Genomic DNA, 7,724 nt, shown 5'->3' with positions numbered 1-7,724 from the left:
ACTATATTTTCTATTTTAGCAAAAGTGGGCTAAATTTACTTCAAAGAAAAACAATAATAGCAATTTTCTATCATCCACTCAACTGAAATATTTTTAAAATATAATTGGATTGAAATACAAAAAAATAAAGTGCAAAAATCTATTAATCAAAAACAACACTTTGTTTAAGGAGAAGTAACATGCAGTGAAAACAAATATTAAATTTTAACTTTTAAACTTGAACTGAGTAAAACTCTAAATATGTGATTGCACAGTAATGTTCACTTGTTTGAGGTTGAGGGTGATACTTGGTGGTGTCCCATCTTTTCCACAAGTTCATCAATGTTCGGGGTAAGGCTCTGAGCTGAAGAAATCCTCAGAATTGAGTGGAGGTGTTCAGCAGTAAGTCGACTTCTGTGTGATGTTTTGTTCAGGTTCATCAAAGAAAACAGTTGTTCACACAGGTATGTGCTGCCAAACATAGACAACGTTTGAGCAGCCTGGATGCGCAGCTGGGGCATTGTGCCGGGAGGAAACGGGCGAACTCCGCAGCACCCACTGCCGCATATTTTGCCCTCAGTGCATCATTGCATTGGAGGTCAATCAACTCCATTTGGAGGTTTGGTGGTGAGCTTTCCACGCCAACAGCAAATGGGTTACCCCAACCTGCTTTTTTGTGCTTCAAAGTCAGCAAATCGAAGCAAAAGTCAGCGGCAAGCATACCTATTTTATCAGCCAACTGTGTGCTTTCTCTTTCATGGTCTGGCAGCTGGGAAAGTGGCTCAAATTTTCTTTCCGCATCTGCGTCTCCCACAGAGTCAGTTTGGTTTTTAAATGCCTTCACTGTACTGTACATATCAGAGATGACACGATCCCGACCCTGCAGCTGCAAGTTTATTGCATTCAGATGACTCGTAATGTCACACAGAAAAGCCATTTCACACAGAAACATTTCGTCTCGGAGTTGTGTTGTGTCTTTCCCTTTGCTGTCCAAGAACAGACAAATCTCCTCACGAAGCTCAGAAACATCTTTGAAGCACCTTTCCCTGGCTTAGCCATCGCACCTCTGTGTGATAAGGCAAATCACCATGCTCCGTTTCTAACTCCGTCAGAAATGCCTTGAACTGGCGGTGATTCAAACCTTTGGCTCTGATAAAGTTAACTGTGCGCGTGATGATGCTCATTACATGCTCCATTTTCATTTACCGCACAACGCTTCCTGGTGTATGATACAATGATAAGCTGTCAGCTCACCTGTCGCGTTTTCCTCTTGCATCTTTTCCCGTATCTTCGCCACCAGTCCGCTCCTGTGTCCACACATCGCAGGTGCTCCGTTTCAAACCCACGAGTTTTTCCCAAGGCAGCTCCATCTCATTTACACATCTTGACACCTCTTCATACAAATCATGCCCGTAGTTGTGCCATGCATAGGACGTAAAGCCAAAAACTCCTCTGTCACGCTTAGGTTGGAGTCCACTCCGCGGATGAAAATTGACAACTGGGCAATGTCAGAAATGTCGGTGCTCTCCACAGCCAAGGAATATGCAATAAAATCTTTTCCCTTTTTCACAAGCTGCTCTTTTAGATTGATGGACAACTGGTCTACTCTAATGGTGTTTCTGCTCAGACTCACATTTAAAAAGAGTTGCCTTTTTTCTGGGCAAACTTTTTAATCATGCAGTTTTTGATTCCCCTCCGTAAATGGCCGGGCTGATTTAGCGATCTCTTCTGCCAAAATAAAACTGGCCTTGACAGCAGCCTGGCCTTGTGATTTGGCTTTTTTTGAACAGAGCCTGTCGAGATTTGAGGCCTCGTTTTAATTCCTCTGCCTTTTGTAGCCTTTGTTCCATGTCCATATTCTTGTTTTTGTCCGCGTGTTTCGTTTCATAATGTCGTCTCAGATTATACTCTTTCAGTACCGCCACACTTTCTCCACACAGAAGACACACAGGTTTTCCAGCTACCTTCGTGAACATATACTCCGACTCCCACCTTGTTTGAAACCCCGGTTCTCAGTATCCACCTTCCGTTTTGCCATTTTTGATGGGTATCTGAAAGTTAATTTTACTGTGATGCTGACGACTGCTGTGCCAATAAATATTGAAATGAAGCAGCCTACTGCTCGGTTCACCTTTGCATTGTGGGAAATGTAGTATTGGTGCGTGTAAAAGATCTATTTTGCTGCGGGCCGGTTCTATTTAAATCAAGATCATCCCAGGGGCCGTAAAAAACCTTCTTGCGGGCCGGATGTGGCCCGCGGGCCTTGACTCTGACATATGTGGGTTAGAGGATAGTTCAATTTGCCATTTTAATGGAATCAAGGACTGCATAATTTCAAATAAAATCAAAACATCTTTATTAATTAAAATGGAAAAAGTCTCATGTTAAATATTTTTTTAGATCATTTTAAGTTTCAAATGGAATTGCCTGCAATGCATGCTGGTAACGGGAAAAAAAATGATGTTCTGTTGCCAGATTGCTGTTAAGTAACGCTGCGGCTTTAAGATTGTGGGGAGCATGGAACATCACTTTGTCTAAACATGAGTGGCAACCTCTGACCATGTACTGTAAGTGTTATGCTGCCAACTGATCATTTCTCTGGGGGCCACCAGTTAAGAGGGAGCTAGGTTCTACCTCTGTCTGCCTGTATGACTCATCCTCTATCTACCGTCGCCAGCTACCGTCGCCAGCTAATCTGTCTCTTATAACCAGGAGTGGAGTGAAGAGCAGTTGTGAGAAACAGGAACATGATCTAAGGATTAAGGAGAAGGGCTGTGAATGTTCTGCCTGGCCCCCGTTCTGATCTATAGGTCGTTTCCCTTAGCCACACTTTCTTATGGTTTCATTTCAGTTGTTTTCATGTTACACCCAAAGACTGATTCAATTGTTTGCGAACTGTATAACACATAATTTTACATACTATTTTTTTTTATTTGGATTTGCACTATACTGTGGCTCAGTTTGCATTTTTCTGTATTTAAATCAAGTTAAAAAGTTGTCACTGAAAACAAGTAGCAGAGCCTACCAGCAGGGTCGAGCAGCGGCACTATGAATACATTTGCATACATTTGGCCGCAGGGCGAATTAGGGACCTGGGTCTCAGCCGGTTGCATCATATCCTCTTTCATCAATCTGTTGAGTGACAGGTTCCCACCTGTGATGGGGCAATCCAGGGTCATCCTAATTTAGCCTCAGTGTACAACGGCTGGAGCCATTCAATCCGGCAAGGTGTCCTGTCGTGTCTTGAGGCTGTCAGGCATTCAACTGGTGTCCATTCCTGTTGCACAGTCCCAGTATGGAGGTGTTCTTGAACTGGTCAGTTCAACACCTAAAATAAAAAGCTTTATTGGGTAGCTGGGCGGCCATTTTGTGTCTCTTGCAATGGTTGGTTACTCATTGAAATGCTGCTGTTTTACGTTATACTGTCATTTCTCTTTCACACAGTCAGTCTCTTCATAATGATAATTTTGTCAGGAGATATGGCAGTGGAAATTTGTTTATAGAAAATTGAGAAGGGGAAATATTATGAGTGAGAGAGGACAGAGTGTGTTAAATGTAATTGTTGATAGAGAAATGGTCTGAGACTTTAGTGTGTGTGTGTGTGCGTGCGTGTGTGCGTAGGCGTACCTTCAATTTCATTTGTATGTCACCAAGCAAGTGATAGAAGGATTGAGAGAGAGACAAGGAGGTTGATGAGTAATCGTTTTTCTTCGCAGTGCACATAACTGGCAGGTGCTCCTCCTGTGGCAATCCCCTTATCTCTCTCTGCATCATCCTGGACCTATAATATAATCAGAGAGAGAAGGAAGCACAGCATTACCACTGGCTATAATGCACCTCACAGTCAGGGAGGAGTGGAGATGCACTGCCATACAGACAACACAAAGAGCGCCACAATGGAATATACACTGCTAAACCCTTATACCACACCATAGACAATCATTCGAGCTATAACTATAGATATACACTGATCGTACACAACGGTAGGAACATCTGCTCTTTCCATGACATAGACTGACCAGGTGAATCCAGGTGAAAACGATGATCCTTTATTGATTTCAACTGTTAAATCCACTTCAATCAGTTTAGATGAAGGGGAGGAGACAGGTTAAAGAAGGATTTTTAAGCCTTGAGACAATTGAGACATGGATTGTGTACGAGTGCCATTCAGAGGGTGAGTGAGCAAGACAAAAGATTTAAGTGCCTTTGAATGGGCGTCGTAGTAGGTGCCAGATGACACCGATTTGTGTCAAGAACTGCAACGCTGCTGGGGTTTTCACACTCAACAGTTTAGCGTGTGTATCAGGAATGGTGCACCACCCATAGGACATCCGGCCAACTTGACACAACTATGGGAAGCGTTGGAATCAACAAGGTCCAGCATCCCTGTGGAACGCTTTCGACACCTTGTAGAATCCATTCCCCCGACAAATTGAGGCTGTTCTGAGGGCAAAAAGGGGTGCAACTCAATATTAGGAAGGTGTTCCTCATGTTATATACACTCAGTGTAACAAACTCTTGAGTCTTTCCTGGTTAGGTCCCCATGTCAGGAAGAACTCCTGCCCCAACACTATGCCATGCCTACATGCCAAATAAGGCGTTAACGGAAAGGTTAACCCATTTTGAATGTTATATTGTTTTTGTGCGTCTCCGAGGGATGTTCTATCGATTCCCTGGGTCATTTCATGTTTTCAGGTGCATCTGAGTTATTAGCATTCAAGCAGGCAGAAATCCTTCCGGTATGACGTAGCACCGTGATAAAGTCGCTCTCACTACACTGTATGTTCATTTGAATATGACTTCTAGATCGCAAAAACGTCGATCCAGGTGTCAGATTTCCATACTGGTCGTTGCCTACTCTAGAATATTTTTGCGATATTCCTACCCCAAGAAATGTGTAATTTAACGGAGGGTCTAGCACATTTGACATATTTGTCTGCCTCTATGGTCCAGGGTGCATTGCATGGTGCCGTTGCCAGAGATAATATAGAAAGGAGGTATAAATCCAAAGAATGAAAACACATATAACGCCCTACCCGTGCAGACTGTCCACCAATCACGTTCACATGCTGCGTCACGCGGTCGTTAAACTAATCGTTACGCAATCCCTTCTCATATTTCGAGAAATTTGCCTATTTTCCTGAAAGGAAGGAATGTCAGGAATCCAAAGCTATACGATACTACAGATAGCAAGTTAATTATCCCACATCTCATAAAAGATTTGTAATGTTGTACTTGTTGTTGATGAAATGCGTGCTAATGTTCGGTTTTTGAGCTAGGACCCAATAGACTCCCATTCACTCCTTGAAGGCTCCTTGTCCCAGAATCGTCCAGAATGGACTGTGCAGCCCATTGACGTAGCATGGGCAACGTTTCCCATCTCCTCAAAAGTATATCTGCTGTTGCGAATGTTAGACACCACTCTGTGAGGCACATAAATCTGCAGGTTGAACATGGTGAGATAGACTCCTAAATTGATAGTGCAGTTTGTTTAGGAGATTTTACAGCTAACTAGCTGCGTTACATGCTGATATTGTCTTTGGTATTATTGTGTGTAGCTAGCTTTGCTAGCTAGCTAGCCAGTCGGCCCATTGCATTGTGGATTTTGTAGTCGACTTGACCTGCAACAGATTTCCACAGGGATTTTCCATGTTGCTACCAACCTTATTATAACGCAAAAATATTGTCCTCACGTATTAATGTTAAATAACACTAAATTAAAGGAATGAGTGGTTTTGGGTGGATTTCAGTACCACTCCAATGCAACACAACCCCAACTTTGTCCCTAACGAATCATCTTGCACTGGTCTAATCCTATCACACAGTCAAACTTTGCCATGCATGCCTTTTAAATCAGGGTGGCTCATTTTGTCAGCACCGCCACCCCACAAAGCTCTGACTGGTAGTGCCATCTTATGGAGATCATTCACTACTACATTATCTTAGTAACTCGCAGTCCAGGGCCCTTTTGTAGTACTTCAGAAATGCATCCTTCCTTCCTACCTGTCTTGAAGTAATCAGAGCTCTGAATCAGTTGGATTGGTGATAACATTGCTTACACCTATCCGATCACTTCTAAATCTGTGCTTACCTCAAGGACGCAAGGAAGGAAGGAGGCATTTCAAAGATATTCGAGGAAACAAGGAAGGAAGGATGCATTTCTGAAGTATTCAAACAGGGCCCCCCAGTGTCTCTCGTTACTTATCACAATGCTGAGCACATCTGACTGCAGCATCCTGCCAGCAGAATAATTCCCTGTGCGAATGAATGTTTCCAGTCGCATAATTACCAACCCTGTTGAAGCACTGTTTGGACCAGAGAGGTCACACCTACCCCTGTGTTGCATTCTCATAGTCTAAGTTGTTATTATGTTGGCCCAAAAGTACATACCAGCAGTGCACTATAGACATGTATTTTTGTTACAAAAAATGATTTGTGCATTCAGTATGTATATTGTTTTTGAAATGCACGGATCCCTGTTTACATGGTCTAGAACTGACTACAATCCTCCTGTCTGTTAGTGTAGCAAGGTTTGGAGACAGTCATCCCTGGAGTCCCTGTATGACCTCACTACATAAATCTTTCCCCTTGATAGGGAGTTGTGGTGTGGTGTTGCGGTCCTTATGCCCATGTCGTGTACTGTATGTGCTTCTGGACATGGGATCTGAATGGCATGTGCTCGGCATACAGTAGTGGCACGAACAGCCATCCCCACGCACTCACTGTGTAAGGTTGTGCATTGGGCGGCAGAGGTGTAAAAGAATTACAGGTATGCTCAAATCTTTTATGGAACATTCTGATACAGGAGAAAGGGACGTTTACGTTTGACTCAGCTTGAATTAGAGTTTTTATCAATCATTTATTAAGTCTCCCCGGGAAACTATTGGAATAACGTTGCCTTTCGAATGGAAGACATCAAGTACATTTCTAAAATGTCTCCATTTCATATTTTTCTTTCCTGCCAAGAGAACGCCTTTATCTGGGGCAATGTACATAACTCACACTCACTTTTGCATAGCGTCTTCATATAGCAGCTTGAAAATAGGCTTCCAGTTGACTCAAGCAATACAGGTTTAAAGTCTTTGGATCTTGCTCAACGGTATGTTACTACTAACTGTTATAGACCCTGTGAACAGATCCTGAGAATCCAGCTGCTTAGCTGGAATCAGACAATACTGTCTCCTACACAAACCCAGATTGACCATGGATGAACTCTGGGTTTGAAAGGTGTCAGCAAAAGGCAGAGTATATGGTTAGCCCCTAGCCATTACTCGATCTCGCTCAGCCTACGTCACACCAAGGCTATATGCAAAGTTTCTGATTTGAAGTGTTGCAGCCACAATTCTTTAATCTACAAAGTACTAGCAGAAGCCCCAGGAATCTACCTTCACCCCCTTTCCTGACATAAACTCATCAGCAGGCCTGTGTCTCTAGTAAAAGAAAATGTATGTCATTAACAGGTGGTTGTCAAAAATAGAATGAAGAGACACACATACTAAATTATTTCGTGTGCGCGCTCTGTCTCTCTCTCACACACACACCACAAAACACACCCAAACACACACACACACACACGCACATACACACACACACACACATACGCACGCACACACAGACACTGATATAGTGATATAGAGTGATACACACAGAGATATAGAGACCACACACTCTTGACCCATATTCTCGCACATACATATTACAGGGGCCAGCAAAGACAGATAGATCCAGCACAACCGTACGTGCAT

The sequence above is a fragment of the Oncorhynchus nerka genome, linkage group LG4 (genome assembly GCF_034236695.1).
Source record: "Oncorhynchus nerka isolate Pitt River linkage group LG4, Oner_Uvic_2.0, whole genome shotgun sequence".
NCBI lineage: Eukaryota > Metazoa > Chordata > Actinopteri > Salmoniformes > Salmonidae > Oncorhynchus > Oncorhynchus nerka.
This window is presented reverse-complemented; position numbering follows the sequence as displayed.